Source organism: Mytilus trossulus, chromosome 6, assembly GCF_036588685.1.
Source record: "Mytilus trossulus isolate FHL-02 chromosome 6, PNRI_Mtr1.1.1.hap1, whole genome shotgun sequence".
Lineage (NCBI taxonomy): Eukaryota > Metazoa > Mollusca > Bivalvia > Mytilida > Mytilidae > Mytilus > Mytilus trossulus.
In genome coordinates, this window is record NC_086378.1 from 1,437,006 (window position 1) to 1,456,508 (window position 19,503).

The 19,503-nt window shown below is 32.8% G+C and overlaps 1 pseudogene; it reads right to left on the reverse strand.

The window, feature by feature from the left end:
* Nucleotides 1-2,381: 2,381 nt before the first annotated feature.
* On the reverse strand, nucleotides 2,382-4,591 carry LOC134722255 (uncharacterized; annotated as a pseudogene).
* Nucleotides 4,592-19,503: the final 14,912 nt, after the last annotated feature.

Genomic DNA, 19,503 nt, shown 5'->3' on the forward strand with positions numbered 1-19,503 from the left:
ATAAAAAGTTAAATCATCCAGAATGTTCTAATATCTGTCCTAATTTTCCTGTTTGACTAGATCGTATTATTAAAAAATATTATCCTGATGCGGGGATCTTTTATCCACAATACGTGAAAGACAGCTTGAAGAGAGATAACTCTAATATGAAATGTTTTATAAAAAAAAAGTGTTAATAAAAAAGAAAAGGATATTTCAGAATCCGGAATATTTGTAAGTTAGTATTTGAAGATAATGATGTTGTCAAAATCGACAAACGTTTAAAACTTTGAAATCGTCAAAATTGAATTTTGAAGAATGTACAATTGAAACATTATCGAAAATAAATGTAGACTATTTTCAACCAATGTTGAGTGGTTATCCGGACAGAGAAATTTATAAATGGTTAGAATTTGGATTTCCAATTGGGTTTCAACGTAATAAGAAAGCCTTGAATTTATTACGAGAATTTAAGGACAAAATCCACGAAAGTACAGAGTTTTAGTAGAGCTTTAGTTTTAGTTAGATTTAGAAATAAGTAACATATTCTTGAATCTTCATTAGGAAATTTACAAGAAAGTATCGATTATTTCTTGAGTCTCTTAAGGCTTACACAAAAGTTTATAAGTTTGTGGGTCTTAGTTATTACAATTCTATGATAGTGGTTTATCTGTTTTGGTTTGTTTTTGCGGGCTTGTTTGGCGGATTATTTTTGTAGGGCCCGAAATTTTGTATACTCTATTTCATGTATGTGTATATACATTATTTGTTAAAAAAAAACGTGTACAATAATTTTCGACCAAAATAAAAGTATTATTTATCATGGTTTGTTTTAATTTTTAACCAAAGATAATCTAATACAGTTGTAACCTGAGTGTGACCATATCAAAGATCTAACTCTATTTAGTGTATTTCTACATCTTCTGCAGGAACAGAAAAAAATGCTCGAAAAGATATTCTGACCTATATGCGTCGATAGTGTGTAAGGAAAACTATTTTATATGTAATTGAAATATTGCTAACAAGATTTTTGCATGTAATATTTGTCTCTAATCAAAAAGCAGATATAAGACGATTCCGAATTAAGTATTTTTCAGAAAAATTACCACAAGACTATTTTTTCCTACAGAAGTTGGGTCTTTCACCTCATATCTCGAGTGAATTGACTCTTATATTGATAACAGCATGTCTCATTTTATCATATACTTAGGGTAAATAACCCATAACATGATAATAGCAATAAACTGACGTGAATTCCATATTTTCCGAAATAGTGTTTAGCGGACTGATATGAAAAAAAGTAATGGTAAACTCGCCAAGTGATATCCCATTTTCACTTGTTATTAAACCTATAAGTACCGACGTTTAAGTAAGTTGCTGACATATAACTAATGAATGTCATCAACATGTGTTTCCCAAGTTGTAGCAGACATTGCAGGATGTTGTGTTTAAAATATTTAACATATTTAACATATATATATAGTCTATATATATATCAAATATTTTAAAACACAACATCCTGCAATCCGTGTAAAATCGTTGAACTTTTAAACACAATTATTTCTAAAAGGTTATCTTACAAACGTTGTAATTAAAATTTGAAATATAGTTTACATTGGAACATATAGCGATTTTGTCATAAGCAAATTAAACTATGTCTAGAATTAAATGTGTTTTTGTTAATACGAATTAAAATTTAACGTCTTTCGGACATGAAAGCAAATTTGACGCGCATAGCGATTCGAATTAGAATTTACCTTTGGACGTAAAACGTTTTGAATGCAAATAAACTAATTCGAATTAGTAAATAGTTATCAAAGGTATTAGGATTAGTAAATATGAATCGAATTCGATACACGTGTGCACGTTGCATAAAACATAATTAAAGGAGGAGTTCACTAACTAGTGAAAATGGCCCCACCCTAAACAATGTTTCTATTGTGACTAAATAGTTGTATGTGATGTAGGAAGCTTGAAAACACATGAAATTAACTAATAAATCCATACATTTTTATTTTGGGATAAATAATGAAAATGAAAAAAAAACGCTGATTTCTGGAAAATACTTTTAATTTCTTAAATATCAAATTTTGATAACTGGTAGTAATTTGAAATTAACACAAACTAACATGTCTTAGTATTCAGAATAATTTTTTTGACTAATTAGGGAATTTTACCTAATTTTTGGGAGACAAAAAAATGAAAAAATCATAAAAAATGGTTAATCTTGAAATCAAGTAGGTACGCGAACAGGATGCGATGTTCAAGAAGATAAAGGAAGAAGTTTTTATCAAGTTCAAATGTGAAGGAAACAGAGTTCAGTTACAGTTTAACAAAGGTAATATCTGCAAGATATCATACTTGTATATCACCAAGAGCAAAATCAATATCGTTTTTGGTCTTTATTTTTCACAGAGTTCTTTACTTCCATACAATACATGTCTGGCTACTGATCCAACTGTTGTATTCAGATATTTGATTTCGTTAAAATCGTGTGTAAGTTTATAATAACGAATATATAAATGTATACCATAGTTTTCAGCCCAATTAAAATTCTTCTTAAACAGCAGCGGGAGTTGTCGCCAATTAGGTCGTACAAACGTTTTATTTTCGACATGAATTAAATCCGGGTACTTTTTAGATAATAAATACGGCACCCTTGTTGAATGATATCCCCATTGACTTTCTTTGTAAGTTTTATATTCGGAATACTAAATGTTTAGGAAAGTGGCGTTTTCTCTGAAAGAATAAGACCATAACTTAAGTTCCAGTCCGTTTCATGACTCAGCGTAAATGGGTACTTCCGTAGGGGATCCAGAGATCTAAGAATAATCTCATCTGTGTCAATATAAACTCCTGCAAACCCTGCAAAATGCAAGCTACAAGTTAACTTGTCCGGTACATTCATTTATGCAAAGTTGTTTCAGACGAACAAATTGGATATTAAAATGAGGTATACATGAATCAATTAACAAACCGAGCAATGATCTTTGATGACATTTGCATAACCTAATTTGAAGCAATATATATTTTTCATTTTGTAAGTCTACGAAAAAGTTCTGAGACCTCAACGAAGAGCATTATAATCCTGGCACCTTTTCAAAAATTGACACCCGCTTAGCCATGGAAAGAATAAATGACATCCCTTGTATTCGCCATTAAAAATCTGGCATTTTAACAGAAAAATAAAATTAATGATAAAGTATCTACCATCCACTAAAAATAGTGTGTCTTTCTATGCTGTGATGCTGTGATATACATTTTTTTTTCAGGTAAGGGTTACTACATGTATTTACCAGGATGTACTTACCCTATCCATCAAGGGCAAGGACAGGGATGTGAAGGCCATTACATGTGTGTACTAGGATGTACTCACTCTATCCATCAAAGACCATAGGACAAGAATGCGAGGGCCATTACATGGTTTTACAGGATGTACTCACTCTATCTGTCAAAGACCATAGGACAAGGATGTGAGGGCCAATACATGTATTTACCAGGATGTACTCACTCTATCCATCAAGGGCGACAGGACAGGGATGTGAATGCCATTACATGTGTGTACCAGGATGTACTTACTCTATCCATCAAAGAGCACAGGACAAGAATGTGAGGGATACTTCATCTATGTGCAATGATGTGATCACATATTTATAAAAGACTATATGTCAAGGATATGAAGGTCAACAAATGTATGTACCAGAATGTGATCACCTTATCAACAAAGATCACAGGACAAGGATATGAGGGACACTAAATGTACGTACAAGGACGGACTCACTCTATCCATCAAATATCTAAAGACATTGATTTAAGGGCCGCTACGTGTATTTAAAATGATGTACTCATTAATTAAAGAACAAAAGAACATGATAAAGAGGATCAGTTATGTAGAAGGAAATACTCGCTCTGTCCAACATTGATGAACGAACAAGGATATATCAAATACAGCTAGGTACCAGGAGGGACTATCTTTATTCTTTAAAAAAACACATGTCAAGTATTTTGGGCCACATCAGGTGGAAAGGATGTACTCACTTTATCCGCAGAACACAAAATGACGATGATGCGCATATCCCAAGATATATTAAGGAAAAAACTAACTCTATCCATCAAATACCAAATGACAATGATGAAAACAAGTTTTGGTATGTAAAAGAATGTACACATTCGATCCATCAAACACAAAAGAAACAAGGATGGACACCAATATATTAATGTACAAGCATGAAATCACCAAAAACTGTCAAAGGAAAAGGTTGTGAGGCAAATAGGTATGTGCAAGCAAGACTTTGTACTCACTCTGTAGGGCCTGTATTCTTGCAATATCAGCTTTGTGTTCAATATTAACAAGGGGTTTTCCGAATACAGCTTCCGGTGGACTTCTTTGAACATGCATTAAATTTGGCACCAACGTCAATAGATACTCCCAGTATGTTCCGAACGGTAGGTAGTCTCCGTGTACCAAAATAAGACACGGTTCTAAAAATCTACTGGCACTTAGGAAACTAAGAAAATGATAGAAATTCATTTCTCGTTTAGTAAACCAAATGTAATGAACTAGGTTCGAGACCGGTTCTTCATCATGACAATTCGCATTATCTGGAGGCATTCGGAATTACTCGGGAAAACCTGAACTGGTGCCATTCGCTTAACATTTATAAGTTCTATATTATGTTTTATGACCTGACAATTGATATGAGCATGCACGTGCTTCGGTAAGTTTCTTATATCGGGCATATCTGCGCATGGTACTTTACAATTGAAATTCCAGTAATCCAAATTTTCCATCTGACATCTAAACGAAGTTTGATTTTTTTTCTTTCTTCATGAACATCAGTTTCCTTATATGTCTTGTTAGTTAATAATACATTGTTGTGAGATATACGTAGAGGACTGGGAAAAATATCGAGAGAGCTCTGATTATCTAAAAACAGAAAATAAATACGAGAGAGAGAGGAAGAAAGGAAAATAAATATTAGAAAGAGGAGGAAAGTGAAAATAAATATGAAAGATATATATAAATCAATTGACAATGTAACTATTTTATACAAAATGTTCAACAAGTTGAATTTTAAACGTGAATCTAAAAATATTAATCAGCTTGAATACAATCCTGCTGATATGACTGAGTTAAGGGTGTAGACCTTTGTTCAAGGAGACAATTCTTTAAGTCAGTTATACGTTTGTCAAAGTCCAGACTCATCAATGTATTTTAAGTATTTACCTGAAACAGATTGGAAATAATCTGTGTAACCTAGAAGCTTAGAATATATTTATGAAAATGGTTGACACAAACGTACTTATGGTTATTTCCCTTAGCCGAGGTCTACCTCCTTAAAACAAATCAATAGCATGAAGTTTTTGTTGGCTGTAATCATATAGCACATATTTTTTTTATTCTAATGATGACTTTATCTAAAACAATATTTTGTATTTCTATTTTGTTCATATCAATCTGTGGTCAGAATTTGATACTCACCAATGAGCAAAGCCCATACCGCATAGTCAGCTATAAAAGGCCCCGAAATGACAATGTAAAACAATTCAAACGAGAAAACTAACGGCTAATTAAGCCACTTTAAGTTATATTTTATAGTGTGTTGTGATGAGACTTTCGAACAGCGGTATACTTCTGTCGCCTTTATTTATACTTTTGTTGCAGATAAGAGTGAAGGTTTGGTACCGAAATAAAAGTTTAAACCCGCTGAAATTGTTTGGACCTGTTCTAAGTCCGGAATCTGATGTTCAGTCTTTGTCGTTTGTTCATGTGGTTGATACGTATTTCATAAATCATCTATAGGTTTAGAAAATTAATAATATGAGGAGATAATATGATTCCTGTTTTGGGAAAAAACAAACTGGATACTAGATACTTACTTCTAATGTCAAATATTGACTTCCACTAGTGTATGAAATACCCGATTAAACATTTCCCTACCTTTTCCATTTTGTTGGATTCCAAACATAATAAGGAGGCCTAAAATTGTCAAAATAATTAAACGTCTCATACTATTTCAAATTTTTTCCTAGTATCTTTGCAACTGGGTATAAATAAAACTCACATCTGCGGTATTGGCACATGTTTAGGTTTATGCATGATAAACCATTGAAATCATTTAAAATAATAAATGAAGAGAAAAAAACACATAAAAATCAATGCATTATTAAATATTTGTAAAATTATTGAACAGTAAATTAAGGATACAGTCAAATCTTAAGTAGTCACTTATTTATAAATTCTTATTTGGAGAAAAGTGTATATGTCCTCGCATTGATAAAAAATGAAGTTAATTTACTTTTATTTTTTCCTCTAGCCCGAGCTTCGTTGACCACTCATCTGCCATCTGTTGATTGAACCAATTTTAAAATAATGTAGTATCGGTGGAACCTGGTAAAATATTTGTACCGTTCCATCAAACCTATCAGAGGCAAAGTCCAATATTTTGGCACAAAGTTAAAGCATGAAACTTTGCGCATTGTTAGTTATGATGTGTATAATATCGCAGATCAAATTAATTCGTTCATTATGTAATCATACGTTTTTTTATTGAGTTAAGCCTGCCAATTGATATTTTATCGTGTGTTTTTCTATGTTGTGATGTTATGCTATTATTTCAGAAAAAGGGAGAAGGTTTGGATCCATTAAAACGTCTAATCCCGCTGCAAATGTTTGCACCTGTCCTAAGTCAGGAATCGGATGTACAGTAGTTGTCGTTTGTTTATGTAATATATACGTGTTTCTCGTTTTGTTTATATAGATTAGACCGTTGGTTTTCCCGTTTGAATGGTTTAACACTAGTAATTTTGGGGCCCTTTATAGCTTGTTGTTCGGTGTGAGCCAAAGCTCCGTGTTGAAGGCCGTACTTTAACCTATAATGGTTTACTTTTTAAATTGTTACTTGGATGGAGAGTTGTCTCATTGGCACTCACACTACATCTTCCTATATCTATAAACATTTTTGGTTATGAATGGCCATTATTTGTCAAGAGGTTCAATCCTATATGTTGGTTTAATTGATAATTGTATACTCAAAGCATATAACTTTGCACAGTGAAATATATATTTGGTTAGGGAGCCATAAAAAAAACACATGATGACCGCCACACACAAAATGGCCGCCAAAAGAAGAGACTTATCCAATATACTGGTATATTAATTAATCACTCTATAGTAAAAGCATGAAACTTGGTAAAGTGGTAGTTATAATGCTTATAAACATATTTAAATGTAACCCATTTTTTAAAATAAAAAATTGCTGCCAACTTTAAAATGGCCGCTAATAGTTCGATAATGATGATGAACGATTCTGAATGTTGAGTCCAAACTGAATCATACGGACCAAGGAAAGCATTTACTCACCCATCCGGAGCACCTGGGATCACCCCTAGTTTTTGATGGGGGTTCGTGTTGCTTATTCTTTAGTTTTCTATGTTGTGTCATGTGTTCTATTATTTGTCTGTTTGTCTTCTTCTATTTTTACCCAGGCATTGTCGATTTATTTTCGGTTTATGAGTTTGACCATCCCTTTGGTATCTTTCGTCTCTCTTTTACTGGGGTACAGAAACTTCTTAAGCATTTTCATAAATGGCCACATATGATATCTTTTATTATCTAATTACCTCCACAATTTGATATTAATAAATATTGCAATTCATTGTTATTAATAAATGTTATACCAGTCTTACAAATCTAATCTTGAATTCAATCCTAATTCTATCTTATTGTGGTAAATCTTTTTAGAAATTCTAATGTGACGTCAGATTGTGCGTTGACGGGTTTGGCTAACTCGGCTGCTGGTTTATGTTGTTTTATTATGTAGTCAGTAGCACTTTGGTTATATCATGTATATCTATTATAAAGTCATTTTATAACAATTACTGTTTGCAAAATTATTCTAAATAATGAGGATGTTCTTATCCCAGACAAATGGTCCTAGCCATATTGGGCACAATTTTTTGGAACTTTTTGTCCTCAGTGCTTTTCAACTTTGTACTTGTTTTTGGATTTAAGACTATTAGCTATTATTCGTCTGTGTCTCTTTCCTATATGTTCTTCCATTTTTTGGATTGTAGTCCTGTCATGTTATGTTATCATTTTAATGTTATATATGACATTGCCATAAATGCGGGAGGTTTAGAATGCCATAAAACCAGGTTTAACCCACAATTTTCTAAAAATGTCCTGTACCAAGATAGGAAAATGGCCATTGTTATATTATAGTTCGTTTCTGTGTGTGTTACATTTTAATGTTGTGTTTCTGTTGTGTTGTAGCTATCCTCTTATATTTGATGCGTTTTCCTCAGTTTTAGTTTGTTACCCGGATTTTTTTGTTTTTTCTCTCAATCGATTTATGAATTTAGAACAGCAGTTTACTACTGTTGTCTTTATTTATACAAAAATGATCATAGTTACCATAACTCACACTGTAGAAAGTTTCATGCCTTTACTTTAAAGATGCCAATTTTACCAGTATATTGAAGACTCTTGATTGCTGGGTTGCAATTTTAAATTGCTGGCCATAAAAGATTACAATGGCTTCAGATTCAAAAGTGTTCATAAGAATCATTACTAACAATGTGCAAATTTCACGCTTTACACATAAGTGGTCGATATATTGGACTGATGGCGTATTTTATATTTTCATATGCATGTACGTACTGAAATTTATTTACATGATAAACTATGACCGGTAACAAACTACCACCAAATCATAGTACGTCATATCCGGTTGCATGCATACGCAACTGGACCGAGAAAAGAAATTCTATTGAATTTGACAGTGGTATCCTATATTTCTTAGCAGTAATTGATTTCTGAGTAATAAACATATATCTTGGGTGTTCAATGCACCATTATTTTTCTATTTTGTGTTTTTCTTGAATGTTTTCTAAACTTGAGTTTCCATGGTAACTAAAGCTTGTACACAGGAAGGAAAGGGGTGAAAAAATTACTTCCGGTGGTGGTTATTTTCTTATATTCATTGACATGTAATGAGACATTTTGTTTATAGTACAGGATAGGATAAAAATTTACTCATGCCAAGAAATTCTTAATTTGAAACAAAGATGCATTCGGCACATTTGTTTGAAAAGGGCTTTAACAAAGATTAATATGGGAAAATCAATGGCAACTACATCACTTGAATTATAGAGCCTAACATTCTAGGGATTCTTTACTGTTAGATTTTCGATATCTCTATTGTTGTTTTCAAAATGCAAGATAATTAATACATTTTACCTGTGTGTTACATTTTTAGCCAAGGCGGCCATCTTTATTGACTGATTGCAAACATTCCCTCTTACTTTATACTATAAAGTTAAGAACAATTCAAAATTGGTTAAAATCGATTCAGTAGTTTTAGATGAGATGATCTTCGAAAAAGTTTACGACGACACCGATGAGCGTGATGGCAATGTCTCACATGACAATATAGGCCTTCTGCATTAGCTAGAGGAATAGGGGGAGGGTTGAGATCTCACAAACATGTTTAACCCTGTCGCATTTTTGCGCCTGTCCCAAGTCACGAGCCTCTGGCCTTTGTATTGTCTTGTAGTATTTTTGATTTTGGTTTCTTGTGTACAATTTGGAAATTAGCATGGCGTTCATTATCACTGAACTAGTATATACTTGTTTAGAGGCCAGCTGAAGGACGCCTCCGGGCGCGGGAATTTCTCGCTACATTGAAGACCTGTTGTTGACCCTTCTGCTGTTGTTTTCTCTGTGGTCGTGTTGTTGTCTCTTTGACACATTCCCCATTTCCTTTCTCAATCTTACTGACTATAATTTATAGTTAAACAGACAATCATTAGCTTCGTATGATGTTTCATATCGTTTGTGAGTTCTGAACAATACAAGGTCTTAAATATACTTTTTAATTTCTAATGACAAAAGTTAAAAGGGTGAATTTTGCGATCACAACTAAAAATAGTTTATTTCAATACATGTTCTTGTCCCTGTCCAAAGTCAGGAACCTAATTAGAGATCTTTTATAGTATCTGTCGCATTTAATGGGTTGAAAAAAATCCCAATAAAATAATCAACATAACAAACATAAACCAGATGCTCAGCAGGGCGTAGCTTTATACGACCGCAGAGGTTGAACCTTGAACGGTTGGGGCAAGTATGGACACAACATTCAAGCTGGATTCAGCTCTAAATTTGGATTGTGATTAAATAGTTGACACAGCATAGGTTTCTGACACAGAATGAATGTGTTCTAATGAACCTAAAATTTTTGTTTTCTCTTAGAGCAATTCACTATGCTGTTGAATATTTAACATACTATATAGTAAAAAATCATTTCTGTAGATCACCGAAAGGGGAAGTGGTCTAGAACACAGTATTATTTTATTAAGGGGGTTTACTATACACGCAAATTTTTATTAGTCTTCACTTCAAGGTTAATCGAGCAAATTTTATTTAATAAGGCTTTTTACAGTTTTTTTACTTTACTACGGGCTCATAAGGATCTTAAATCTGATTTTATTGCTGTGTCCACAATAGACACAGCAATATTATTCTACGTATTTCACCTGTATCGGTTTGGACAATTCCATGGAATATTCCATACACACACCATTATGCTTAAGGGGTTTTCATATGTCATGTCAAGATGATATAGGCTATTTACCGTTGTTTGCCACAAAAAAAATCTGGTAAAGTCACTTTTCTGAAAAACCAATATAAATATAGTTAACATATTTATATATTTAATCTAACTGTGTTCATTGACCCGAATTTTTTAATGACAACACACACCTAAAATTCGTTTTGGTCTATTCCATGACATTTGCGCGGGAAATATTCATCAGAGACTTTAATAATTTTAATGGACGTTCATTTGGAAAATTTAAAATTTTACTATCTATTTTATGTGAACAATTGTCATATGTTTTTGTTTTTCATACATTTAAAGGATCAACGTTATTTAAATTCCGTATATCTTCATTTGGAATCAGGTTTGTACGCATTTAGTCTCTTCTCTAGTCTATAATCAAAACTGAAGGCCGCGAAGGGACACATGTCATGATGACACGTGCTGCACAATCCCACACATTTCACATTATGTAATAAAATTCTACTGTTTGCGATAAAAATATTCACTGTTTAGGGGTGTTGAAATAAGGTCTTACATAGTTGATGCGTATCCGATCCGTGATTTGTATATATTTCAATGGTGCTCTCGGTAAGGCCAAAAAAATATATGTTTGATTATGGGTACCTGACCGATCCTATTTTGAGCACCCACCCTAAGCCATTTTATTGCCGTCGTAAGAAATAATCCAATCATTATAGATATAAATAGTGGAACTCTCGCCCCATGGACAACTCGGACCACACAATTCAAAATCATGACACAAAAAATAAAATGGACAAAATAATAAAAAGAAAATACCGACCTACCTACCTACCCTACATATTTTGATGATGTAACATTAAACAGAATTGTTTTACATTGTCTTATCAGGGCCTTTTATAGCTGACTGCGGTATGGGCTTTGCTCATTGTAACATGTACAACAATCAAACATCAACCCACACTAAACTGAATGTAATTGTAACATGTACAACAATCAAACATCAACCCACACTAAACTGAATGTAATTGTAACATGTACAACAATCAAACATCAACCCACACTAAACTGAATGTAATTGTAACATGTACAACAATCAAACATCAACCCACACTAAACTGAATGTAATTGTAACATGTACAACAATCAAACATCAACCCACACTAAACTGAATGTAATTGAAAGACATCTAGAGGTTGATATCAGAGGTGGATTTAGGGGGGGGGGGGCCTGCTTTTTGAGGAAAAAATTTGGTTGCTTATATAGGGAATCGCTGAATCGTGACTGGAGCGAGCCCCCTCTTAGGTCAGTCAGTGGGCTCCCACTTTAGAAAATTTCTGGATTCGCCACTGGATATACAGTATCGAACAGAAGATAAAAAAGGGAACAATATGGTGAATTTTAGAGATTAATATTATTTCATGTACATGCATTTGAAATATTTAAGATATATTGTTTCCCTTTTTTTTGTTCTAGGTTCCACGGTGACCTAGCTTCCATTTTCGAAAACTGTGATTTAAATGTTAGTCTATTAGAGGGATATTTCCTTTTCATTGGTTGTAGATATGGAATCTAATTTTACCATGAAGTCAGATTTGAAAATGACTTTGGGAATGAAGATATCGTAAAGACTGAATGTCAGTTTTAGTCTTATATATCTATAATACTAAAATTACGAGGTCCAATTTGTCAGCCGTCATTGCGTAAAAATGATGAATCAAAGAATTCGACTTTATATATAACTAATGTAGTACAAAGGTGAAGATTAAAAATTACACCACTCCAGGCCCTTTTGTTTTCCACGTAATTAATATTGCCAATAATTAAGAAGTTCCGGATCGAGTCCGATACCGATACCAAAAATTAATAGTATATTCACCTGTTACCGATTACCTTATTTGTACGTTCCGCGTCTGACAGGTGCACCACCAAACGGTGTATTCAGGATTAATATGCTATATACACGGGTCGTATCCACAGGGTTGAAACTACTAAATTGTCAAATTTTAATCAGTTTAGACTTTCTAAGATACATTGTAACAATACAAATACTAAAATCTGGACTAAAAATAAGGCGTATAGGTACAGTTTTCAATTTGTTAGCCAGCATGACGTAAAACAGCGAATCGAAGAATTCAATTTTATTTACAACTAATACATGTATGTATATGACAATGCTGTTGATTAAAAAAATACTCCATTCCAGGAACTTTTGTTTTTCAAATAATTAATATTACCAATAATTGATAAGTTCCAGTTCGACGGTTTCAATCAGAAAGATTTGAAAGTAGAGAAAACTGTGTATCGTTTAATCGCCATAACTTTATCAGATAAAAATACTAATACTAAAATAAGGCTTGCACATAGTTATATACGTTAACTCAGTCATGGACCTGCGATACCACGTGTCTGTTCTAGTGTACTTTATAATTTTAGTCTTGCATGTACATAATTATGTGTACATATATCACTGATTCAGTGGCAATGGTAAATAGACACTGACAAGTCTTACATAATATTTTATAGTTTTGAATGTTTTGTCCGTTGACTAAAATTAGGTGGAGGTTTGTGTGTTTTTATTTCCATCAGAGGTAAACTCAACACATATCAATATGTGCATGAAGCAAATTGATAGTTGCTAGATACGGAATGATTGTACCACAAGAAAGTTTAAACCTGTGTGTATATACTTAAAATATGATAAAAAAAATCATGTCTTTTTCAGGACTTCTGAATCAAACCATGTAGTATGGAATGTTTTTGAGATGTGGTTTTGGTCGATGGATGTTAATGAAGGACCTGTAGTACAAAGTATATCACTGAATTTAGCTCTTTGTCTAAGTGTATTATTGAATACTTTGCTTTGAGCTCAGTTCATTGTTATGCAAATCATTCTTTGTGAAATAAAGATTTGACAGAAAACTCTCATGTACAAGGATTTGTCAAAGTAGTATCACCTCTATTTACAATGTAAGTATTAGGGAGATAAAAGCATTCTATATTGATTTGAACCAAATATATTATAAAAAAAAAGAACAAATTTACCCGAGAATGCTACTACCACTACTAGCAATATGATGCTAGGTTGTTTTAATACATCTGTACTAGCTGCCTACTGATGACTCGGTTCTGAGTGTAAATGGTCCTTCAACTATGCAGGGAAAAATTATAAGGCATATCTAGGCTTATCAATTTCTAAAACAATATTTCATCGTACATGTTTGAAAATTTTAAACAACCACAGAAATTTTTGCAGTTGAAATACATGTATGTATCCTGTCGTCGTCTTCCCAAGACGGATGGTTTCCAGATAATAACTTCAGTATAAGTAAAAAGGAAGCCTTAAAATTATAACATACTGTGGATTCATTTATTTTCGTGGATTAAAGAAGTTTGCATTTTTGTGGATATTTAATTTCGTGGTTTTGCCGAAGTCTGCATACAAGCCTATAGAAAATTTGTTAATCGTTAAACATTTAATTTCGTGCTAAGACTCTAGCCACAAAAGCCACGAAAATTGGTATCCAAAGAATAATAATGCATCCACAGTAATATTTCTAATCATAAAAGGAAGCCTGGGATTGTTTTGGGGGGTTATATATATAGTCCCTAAGGTTTAGGAATAAGGGTTCCAAAGGTGACCAAAACAAGCATTAATCTAGTGTCCGTACAAAAAGTTGTGTATAAGTATTTCAATTGTTCTGAAATTGTACCATAATATTGAATACCATAAGTAGAAGGTTGAGGTCTATTTTGTGGGTTATGGGTCAAACAGTCTAGGATTTAAGGGCCAAAAACAAACATTTTTGTAGATTCCAGACAATAAATTTGAGTTATTTCTTTGTCCAGAATGGTTGTTGAATTACCTAAAACCAATGCTTTATGAAATCTTCTTTAAAAATTGGAGTTTAGATTTCTCTGTCCATAATAGTAGTTGAATCAACTTAAAATAATGCTATACATGTATATACACTATACAATGCAAAATTCACTTTACTACCAACTGATAAATTTAAGCAGTCTTTAATAGCCATTCAGTGATTACAAGCACTTTGATTATCATTCTAGGGTTATGCCCTTTCACAAATGGAAAAATTTCTCAAGTTTGTCTCAACTAAATTTAGTGAAATGTGTATATAATGCTATTACCTCTAAACTCAGTTTAAGTTCAATTTTTGGCAGCTTCACTTTATGTACCTTTTCAACGTTATATGCTAGCGAGGGCATCATCACCATGACTGTATGACATTTATATTTTAATACTTAATGTTTTATTAAAAAGAGTAGTTGAATAATTATTGTTGCAAACTCCATTAGAAATTTGATTTGAGATCATTTTTATACCACCACAAAAATTGAAAACTTTTTGGTTGTACATTTGTATCACGTTGGCGTCATCGTCTTCATCCAAAGACATTTGGTTTTAGCACTCTAACTTAAGTAAAAGTCAATAGAAATATATGAAATTTAGACATAAGGTTTATGACCATGAAAGGAAGGCTGGGATTGATTTTGGGTATTTTGGTCTCAACAGTTTAGGAAAAAGGGCCCAAATTTAGCATTGTTCTTGGTTTTTGCTCTATAACTCAAGTATTAGTAAACAGAAATCTATGATATTTTAACGTAAGGTCTATGGCCACACAAGGAGGGTTGGAATAGATTTTGGTAGTTTTAGTCCCAACAGGGTAGGATTAAGAACCAAAAACAGGTCCCAAATAAGCATTTTTCTTGGTTTTTTAACAATACCTTTAGCATAAGTTAATAGAAATCTATAAAGGTTTATGACCACAAAAGGAAGGTTTGGGTTATTTTTGGGAGTTTTGGTCCCAAGGAATAAGGGGCCAAAATTAAACTTTGTTTGCTTTCATAAAAAAAAAATGAATTATTGTGCTTCTTTGATATGCCAAATCTAACCGTGTTAAGATTCTTAATTTTTGGTCCTGTAATTTTAAGTTGATCTTCATTAAGGTCCAAAGGGTCCAAATTTAAAATCAACTTGATTTTAACAAAAATTGAATTTTTGGGGTTCTTTGATATGGTGAGTCTTAACATGTACTTAGATTTTTGATTATGGGCCCAGTTTTCAAGTTGGTCCGATCAAAAATTGAATTCTTCGGGTTCTATGATATTCTGAATTTAACCATGTATTTAGATTTTGGATATTGGACCAAAATAGGTAAATGTCCAATTTAAAATTTTTAAGTTGAAGTTCTTTATAGACCACATTCAATCTGTGTCAGAAACCTATGTTGTGTCAACTATTTAACCACAATCCAAATTCAGAGCTGTATCTAGCTTGAATGTTGTGTCCATACTAGACTCAACCGTTCAGGTTTCCACCTCTGCAGTCGTATAAAGCAGCACCCTGCGGAGTATCTGTTCCATTCATTTGTTTTTTCTTAATTTGTGTGAATTAACATTGTTACAGTAAATGCTAATTACTACACTTGCATACCACAACAAGTACTGTATTGGTACATGTATCACTTATATTTGTATCCATATAACAAAACAAAAAATGAAAAGGAATAATTTTGCAATACCTTTTGAGTACTAAATAGCTTTTTAGGTATTTAGACATATTTTAAGACTTATTAAGTAGATGTTGATGATATCTGCTTGACATGCTTCAAATTCGATCAGATTACTTTTGGAGCAGTTATGAGTCTTTGAAGCATGCTCACAAAGGTTCTTTTGGTCAAAATTTGTCTTTGCTTCGACCAGCTTTGGAGGAGATATAAAGAATTGATATAAATCAGCACAGAGGTTTACTTCCAATCTTATTTAGCCCCAATAATCATGTCAGACTTAAGCCATTGTCATTACTTAAAACCAATAAATGTATTCTAATCTGAGGAAGAAATTCGACATTTTAATTTTTTTTTTTACTAATGATGCTGACGATCCACCACAAAGTAATGTAAATAGAACCATATCAATAGTAAGCAAATACATATAAAAAAAGATGAGGTATGATTGCCAATGAGACAATTCTCCACAAGAGACCAAATCGACACAGAAATTAACAATTCCCAGCTACAAAATGTATCCAAAACCAAAGATGTAGAACATGTTCTATCATAATCATTTGGTAACTAATGTAATTACTGTCTCCCCATGTCTGTATTGAACATAAAAAAATATCAAATAAATAACACTCCTAATGCTCAGATCGGTCGTCACAATGTGCAACAGAGTTATTAACACCATATAGGAAAAACATAGAACTTTATTGTCATAAGACACTGTCAAACATCCAAACACACTATCCACACTCATCTGTGTCCACACTTGTAATCCTCTCAAAAAAATGTTTGAAGAAATTTTCTTTTATTTATGAAATTTCAAATGAGAAAAATTGAACCTAATTTTTAATCACATCCCCCTTTCCCTTATTCCAAAACTAATCTCAAATAGATATCATTGAGATGGAAGCCATCTCTGTGGGCCCCGCTGTCAATAACGTGGGGTAAAAAAGTTGTATGGATAATCTGATATGAAGCATTATTTGAAGTTATTACATAGTCTCATGTGTGATTTCAATCTAAGATTTTAAGTTAAAACTGATAAATATTCTCATCTTTCTTTCATAGTATAATAGTGATATGACTGCATGATGTGAACTAATTGTTGACTACTCTAAGGTGACTTCTGGATATATGGATTGATGTTTGAACAATATGTTTAAAGGTGCTGCCCAATTGATATTTGTCACATATTTTTAGGATTATGCCTTCAATATATTATGACCCACCAAGTATAAAGTATGAAATATTAACGGTTCTCGAGAGGTAGAGCGGACACAATTTGTTAAGAACAACGAACGGATGGACAGACCGACAGACTGACCTTAGACCTAGGATGCATACATTATGACACATTCTCTGGTGTTGGTTTATATATATGTTAAGTTGAAAATGTTTGTCAGGTATAAAGTATGAAATAATAACAGCTGTCCACTCAAAATATAGTGTGGATCAAATTTGTTAGCGATGGACAGACCAACAGACAGACTGACCTTTTACTTACGAAGTGGTACATACATCATGACACACCCTCTGGTGTTGGTTAAAATGGATGTCAAGTATAATATTTGAAATCATAATGGTTCTCAAGATATAGAGCGGACACAATCTTCAACACAGGACACAGGATTGTCAACTGAAACCAAAGTTTTTTTTGACGTTGACCTTTGACCTAAGAAGTTGTACATACATCATGACACGCCCTCTGGTGGTGGTTAAAATGGATGTCAAGTATAAACTTTGAAATCATAACAGTTATCTAGATATGGAGCAGACACGATCTTCACCACAGGACACGGGGTTGTCAACTCTAAACCAAAGTTTTTGACCTTGACCTTTGACCTAGGAAGTTGTACATACATCATGACACACCCTCTGGTGTTGGTTAAAATGGATGTCAAGTATAATATTTGAAATCATAATGGTTATCTAGATATGGAGCGGACACGATCTTCACCACAGGACACGGGGTTGTCAACTAAAACCAAAGTTTTTGACCTTGACCTTTGACCTAGAAAGTTGTACATACAACATGACACACCCTCTGGTGTTGGTTGATAATCATGTTAAGTATTAAGTATGAAATCATAATGGTTCTCTAGATATGGAGCGGACACGAAAGTGTTACGGACGGACGGACAGACTGATCACTATAGGGCGACCCGACTTTTAGTCGGGGCCCTAATTAAAATATTCTAATGGAGTTTGCAACAATGACTACTCATTTAAATACATCATAAAATATTAAGATGTAAAAAACCTGCTTGTTATCACTGAATGGTAAAGATTGTTTAAATTTATCAGTTGGTAGTAAAAAGTGAATATACATTGTATATTGTATATAACAAAGATTTAAGTTGATTCTGGACAAAGAAAGATAACTCCAATTAAAAAAATTTCTTGCAATAATATATTTCTTGCTTACTATTCTGAACAAAGAAAGATAACTCTAATTAAAAAAAATTTGCTATTTCACAATATTGTGAAATTAGATATTTCTTGCCATTGCACAATACTGTGCAATTGAAAAGACTTGCTATTGCACAATACTTAATATAATAATTTTAGATCCTGATTTGGACCAACTTTAAAACTGGGCCCATAATCAAAAAACTAAGTACATGTTTAGATTCAGCATATCAAAGAGGCCCAAGAATTTAATTTTTGTTAAAATCAAACTTAGTTTAATTTTGGACCCTTTGGACCTTAATGTAGGCCAATTTGAAAACGGGACCACAAATGGAAGAATCTACATACACAGTTAGATTTTGGCATATCAAAGAACCCCAATTATTCAATTTTTGATGAAATCAAATAAAGTTTAATTTTGGACCCAGATTTGGACCAACTTGAAAACTGGACCAATAATCAAGAATCTAAGTACATTTTTAGATTCAATATATAAAAGAACCCAACCGATTCATTTTTTGTCAAAATCAAACTAAGTTTAATTTTGGACCCGTTGGACCTTAATGTAGAACAATTTGAAAAAGGGACTAAAAGTTAAGAATCTACATACACAGTTAGATTCGGCATATCAAAGAACCCCAATTATTCAATTTTGATGAACTCAAACAAAGTTTAATTTTGAACCCTTTGGGCCCCTTTTTCCTAAACTGTTGGGACCAAAACTCCCAAAATCACTACCAACCTTCCTTTTATGGTCATAAACCTTGTGTTTAAATTTGATAGATTTCTATTTACTTATACTAACATTATGGTGCGAAAACCAAGAAAAATGCTTATTTGGGTCCCTTTTTGGCCCCTAATTCCTAAACTGTTGGGACCTAAACTCCCAAAATCAATACCAATCTTCCTTTTGTGGTCATAAACATTGTGTTTAAATTTCATTGATTTCTATTAACTTAAACTAAAGTTATTGTGCGAAAACCAAGAACAATGCTTATTTGGGCCCTTTT